This window comes from Camponotus vicinus, unplaced genomic scaffold (assembly GCF_025532165.1).
Source record: "Camponotus vicinus isolate PSW18456_S1 unplaced genomic scaffold, iyCamVici1.0 SCAF_1, whole genome shotgun sequence".
NCBI classification, from domain to species: Eukaryota; Metazoa; Arthropoda; class Insecta; order Hymenoptera; family Formicidae; genus Camponotus; species Camponotus vicinus.
This window is the reverse complement of record NW_028141945.1, coordinates 13,880,058-13,886,919: the sequence shown is the minus strand read 5'-3', so window position 1 is coordinate 13,886,919 and position 6,862 is coordinate 13,880,058.

Here is a 6,862-nt window from a genome sequence, read left to right as displayed (position 1 = left end):
GGATTTAATACAATTTTTCTTTTATCAAATGTTCAACTGTTCTGCGCGAATTGTCTTTTTGTTCTTTTTGTATGCGGAAAAAGGTCAATGGTGGTTTCAATCGAAGACAATTCTGTTTTCAGAATATTAAGTTTTCTCTTTGCCATGTAGAGATAAAGGATCGCAATTAATGTGAGAAAGCAGCAGAAAACGATGGCTTGATAGTCATAGGTATGTGAGAACCGGAACATTTAAATTACCGATGGACTTGTTAACGTGATGGACGTGACTCGAAGACAAATTCCAAAAATGATGAAACAGATCTGAAACAATGTCAACTCAGTAAACGGAACTAAAGGTTGTGTTAGAATTCGCGACATATCATAACAATGAATCATACAGAATGTCTGGAATTAAGGGGGTATTTCTAGTCTAGAAGCCGAATTTTTATGCTATTTTTGCGAATTTAAAAAAAATGTATAAGTTATTTTGGAACAAGGATTTCTCTTATATGTATATTTAGCCATATTTAAAGTATGTTTAAAAATTTTTTTATTAAAAAATAATTATTAATAAGCGCGGTATATAAAATTGAATAAAATCATGAAAAAAAAGTTGGTCCATGGCTTGCACGATTCCGGTTGTTCTGCTTATTTGAAACAAAAAACCAAAGAGATTCTTAATTAATATGAGTTAGCTATCGCTACCAAAATGAAAAAAATATTAAAAATTTAAAAAATGACGTCATTTAGAAAATTAAATTTCGATTTTTTTTTTTTTTTCATCATTGAAGGCTGTAAAAAATTAAACAAAATTATTTCGACTTGATTTTGGTAGGGACTATAGCCACACATTCTGAAGATGTGTGCATAAGCCCGACTCAATTGATCAACTGGTTTTTGAGATATCATGCGAGCCAATTTGAAAAACATGGTTTCGAGGAAAACGCGTTTAAAGTATTTTGTACTGATAGAGATAATTTTATTTATGATCAATCAGCTAGTCCAGGGCCATATAAGGGACCTTGCTCTTGCTCGTAAAAGTCCTGCTGAACTACTCTCTCTTTCCTGTTTCTACCAACGTCGTTTAACTTTAATCTTAGCTTAACTCACTCTTCGTCTCCTTCTAACTGTTCTTTCTAAAAAAGACAAAGAATGAGTTAAGCTAAGATTAAGGTTAAGCGACGTTGGTAGAAACGGCCATTATGCTTTTGTCTCTGGCGAAGTTAGTTGAAGGTTGTTCCGAGCGGATGATATGAGCTTTGTTCCAAAAATTTGTGTACATTTCCGCTTGCTGGCCAATATTCCTTCCCATTACATTTATAACTTTCAAAATTGCCATAAATCTTTCATTGAAGATAAAAATTGCCAGAAACGTTACTATTTTAACAACCTTTGCTTCAGAATGAAAGTGTTTTGGAGCAAAAGTCCAAATCAATGAATTCAAAAAATTTTCATTGTTATGTATTATGTTTGTGTTTCTACTCCTAAATAACGTTCCAGCAATTCACTAACCGAACCTAACCGAAATATAAATGCCGACACAATGCTATTGTGTGTAAGATCGCTCCCTACAAGGTGCTATAACTTTGTCAATTTTGTGAATCGGGCTAAATCTTCTTGCAGATATATTTTCTATATGAAATACTTGCAAAATATGCAAAGAAAAAAAATCGATTTTTCCGACTCTCTAGACTAGACTACCCCCTTAATAGCTTTTTCATCAAGCAAATTATAATTAGCTATTTCCAATCCGTTATTAAATCATAATTTCAATTTGTAGCAATCAGTTGTAATCAGTTCAATGTGTGTCAATTAGATGGAAAGAAAGAAATACAGTTTTGGTGTCAACATGTATTTAGACAACTGATCTTAAATAAATAATATATGCAAACAGATAAATAATATCAAATATAGATTAGCTGTTTATCAAGTAATATCAGATATATTATGGCAAATTATATATATATAATTTTATATAATTTTAACATTTTATACAATTATATACAATTTTAACATTTAAATTATATATATTATATTTTTACATGCACAAAAATATTGGGAATTAAAAAAACAATGTTAATTATAAAATAAATTGGAAGGGCCACGTTTGTCTACAAATCGTTTGCCAATAGCGTCGACATTCCGTTTGCCGACATTCCGTTTGTGCACAAAAATTATTGCCAACAGATCGATTACCTACGAGCTTTATTGCGCACAATAAAAAAATTAAGGGATAAACGCATGTTTGCACACATAATATTATTGCCTGCAGATCAATAGCCTACAAATTCTACTGTGCACAATAGAAAAAAATTAAAAGACGAACGCACGTTTGCACATATAATATTATTGCCAACAGATCGGATTCTTACAAAAAAAGGCTGCTCTTCTGAAAATCATCATGCTCCGATTTGATTTATGTAAATAGGTTCCACATGGGTTTGCATGGTATTTAAAAATTAGATATAATTCGTGAAAGTTTTTTTTGTTTATAACTTTTTAATTAAGAACGAGCAACGACTAAAATCTTTTGAAGATTATTCAGAGTCGTAACCTTGACAACATATGTCCTTAGAAGTTAATATCAAGATCAACTGAAAATCATTTCGAACAAGTTGTCTAAAGGTAATATTCACTTTTACGAAAAAATACTTAAAAAGTGTCTTAATTTTTGAGTCGTTAAAAATCCTTTTCGTACTTCTTTTTTATCTAACAAGAACCTATTTACAAAATTTGACTTAAATCGGAGCACGATGGTTTTTCGAAAAAATAGCCTTTTTTGTGCGCAATAGAACTTGTAAGCAATCGATCTGTAGGCAATAATATTATTTGTGTGCTGTGTGTGCGCAAAGTTATCGTATGTGCAAACGTACATCTATTTCTTCATTTTTTATTTATGTGCAATAAAATTTATAGGCAATCGATATAGGTAGTAATATTATGTGTGCAAATGTACGTTTATCTCTTAATTTTTTTATTAGAGTTGGTAGGCAATCGATCTGTTGGCAATAATTGTTGTGCGCAAACGGCATGTCGAGAAACGACGCTATTGCCAAATGATTTGCAAACAAATAAATGATAAAAATGAGGCCTTTCTAAATAAATTTAGTCGGATTTTCCATACATATTGTGCAAAAAATGTGATTGTTGATTTTTTATATAATATCCTGGTAATTCGATTATCTTCGTTGATGAAAAAGGAATCATTCGTTTTGAAAACGACATGCGAATCTATAAATAAAACCTTATTCATCTGCCGACCAAACTTAGCCTGGAGACGATCAGATCCAAAGGCATGGACAGAATAGTGCGCCTTCGGATTAAGTGTCTTCTTAGACTCGCCAAGGACGTGACTTTGACCCAGATATGAGCGAACTGTGCTAAGTAGTCTGCGGATGTGCTCATTCATATCGTCTGAATAAAAATTATACCAAAAGAACCTGACAAAGATTAATCTTTTCACTTTCCATTGTGCATCTCGATTCTACTGATAATTAGTCTTAATGATAATAAATCTAATAAATGTCCTTTTTTAATCGATTGCATTTAATAAGTTATCCCAAAATTGTGTGCGTATTAGATAACAGTTCTTGTGATTATCGTATACAATTATATAGTACACACACACACACAGACACACGCGCGCGCGCGTACATACGAATGTTTGTTTATATGATTCTAAGTTATAAGCAAGCAGATTGTTTTTCTGCTCGGGAATGCTTGTAAAATAAATGTGAAAATAAATAACATGATTGCTTTTATTTTTTATAAACGTAAACTTTTACAGAATAAAAAAATTAGTAGGAAAAGGTCCATATAATAAAACAATCAAATATAATAATAGAAAAGTCTGAGCACCATAACGTTGGGCGTTATTAATATAAAATAAGGTATAATTATTATTTATTACACAAAATCGCATGAATGTTGGATAATCTACGATATCAATTTAATAATAAATCAATTTGACAAACGTTTCTAAATAATAACACTTATTTAAGAACAAATATTTAAAGATTTGTGGAAATTTTATTTAGTTGCATAATTTTATAATAAATAAAAAGAATTATATGTATATATATAATATTTTAAGCCATTGGAATGTAATAAACATATGAATATGAATCGTCATATGTTCTATTAAAAAAAAACAAGAGTTAATACAACGTAGAAATAATAATATAATGCTATTGAAGGAACTTCAACATATACACGTTAACTTTCAATAAAAACGTATATGTCTACTGCGGTTAATTAAAATTAAAAGGAAACAAGATCTTTGAGTCATTATTGTTAATTAGAATGATATACTAGGATGATAATACACTAGTCAAAAAAAAATAGGGAACACTTTTTGAACCCTAAAAATTGGACTATTTTCAAACCGCTGGAACTCGTCGAAAAATCATCGTAGACAAAAAATTAAAAAAGCATTTTAAAGCTTGAAGTTTCAACTTTAATAAGCAGTCGGCGGTTTTTTTAAATTTTTTATCTTCCTTATTCTGCGCTTGAAAAAGGAACACATTATTTAGTTCCTTAAAATTATGTATCTTTAACACGCCTCAACTTGATAAAAATATTTTCCTCGAGAAATTCAATTAAAATTCCATAAACTACAACATTTTGCCTACAAAATGCTTTCTTTTAAATTTTCCTACGATTTTTTTGACCGAGCTACATGACTTCGAAACCAACATTTTTTTTTTAAGAAAAAATCGTAGGAAAATTTAAAAGAAAGCGTTTTGTAGGCAAAATGTTATAGTTTACGGAATTTGAGTTGAATTTTTCGAGAAAAAATTTTTTGTCGAACTGTAGAATGTCAAAAATACGTAATTTTAAGGAACAAAACAGTATTCTTTTTTAAAGCACAGAACAAGGAAGATAAAAAATTTAAAAAAACTAACGGTAGCGCGTTAAAGTTGAAATTTCAAGCTTCAAAATACTTTTTTTATTTTTTGTCTACGATGGTTTTTCGCCGAGTATCGACATCAAATCTAAAAAGTACTGGTTTATTTTCAAAATCGTATTCTCGGTCAAAAAAAATCGTAGGAAAATTTAAAGAAAAAGCGTTTTGTAGGCAAAATGTAATTTATGAAATTTGAGTTGAATTTCTCGAGAAAAATTTTTTTGTCAAGTTACAGCGTATAAAAAATATATAATTTTAAGGAACTAAACAGTGTGTTCTTTTTTAAGGTATAGAATAAGAAAGATAAAAAATTTTAAAAAATCACCAACTACGCGTTAAATTTGAAACTTCAAGCTTCAAAATGCTTTTTAATTTTTTGTCTACGATGATTTTTCGACGAGTTTCAGCGGTTTGAAAATAGTCCAATTTTTAGGGTTCAAAAAGTGTTCCCTATATTTTTACTAGTGTATGTCACAATGTAAATTATAAAACAAAATATAAAAAAGATAAATATATCGCGCCTCAACGCGTGGAAAAGGAGAGAAAGGAAAATAAATTTAATATAAAAACTTATAATTCAACAAAGATTAAGAAGGATTTAAATCGAAGACACGTGAATTAAAAATTAAAATGAATACTTTTAGAAAAATGTCTAGGAAAAACTGGTAATAATTTTGGTAAATATATCGATTAGGGGGGGGACCTAGCCCCAATGACCTTGAACTTGACATATGTTATTATTATGTCATGACTGTGAGTGATCCTCAAAAGATTTTAGCCGTCGCTTGTTATTTATTAAGAAGTTATTAACAAAAAAAGTTTTACGAATTATGTGCAATTTTTAGACATCAGGTATGTTTTACAACGTGAATCTCTACCAGACTCATTCATTTATGTACAGCAAGTAAAACGCGTGGACAAGAGAGGGACTCCGCCCCTTCTGTCCCCTTATCCCGAAAAAAAGATTCTGTGTATATTGCCCGTCAATAATTCGTTCCGTTTCCCTAGCGAGGAAAAGCAACTTATCCTTTGCTAATGTATAAGAATTCTAACATTAAAACAAAGGATAGATATTACCTATCCTCGCTAGAGAAATGGATGAATTATTGAAGAGCAGTGTACAATACGAAAGCACGATGCAATTTGGGTTATAGGCCGGTATTCATAGTCCGATCTTATATTTGAGATCGTCTTAAGTTCGAGCTTGAAATGCTACGCAGCCATTTGATTGGTTGAATGAGGTCTTAAGTCAACCTCGGACCAGACTTAAGACAATCTTAAATATAAGATCGGACTATGAATACCGGCCATAGAACTTAACCCAAATCAAATTTTATCTTGACTCTCGTTAAGAGTTAACTTCGGTTTATCTTATAAAGTACATACACAGTGGGTTCCGCCCTCCCTACGGGGAGGTATGCGAATACATACATTTTCTTTCTCTCTCTCCCCCCCTCTCTCTCTTTCTCTCTCACTCACTCACTCACTCACTCTTTCCGTAATATATAGTATACAATTTTGAAATATAAATTTTATTTGATTGACAAATATATCCCATTCGTTACGCTTATTGTCTTTATTTCTTAACTTACACATGAAAAGCGTATATTATGTTGAAAAATCATTGAATTGATGTGCTAATTATAAACAAAGTTTTATTTAAATGTGATTACAACTTTATTATAATAAATAATAGTTTATACGTGTAATCAACGTGTGCGCGAAAACGACGTGAGATAAGCATTCGAAAGTCTCGTAGCAGATGCGCAGCTTACAAAAAAAGTGTAACGAATCGAACATGTATATATTCAGAAAAAACATACATATATTTAAAAGAATAAAATCCAAGCTCATATTTTAAATATATTAATATTTCAGTTTTTCATGGCCGCCATTTTGAATTTGCCATTTTGAATTTAAATTTTGATGGTAAATTTGAAATTAGCACCTCCAAAAACCTACAAAACTGTCTTCA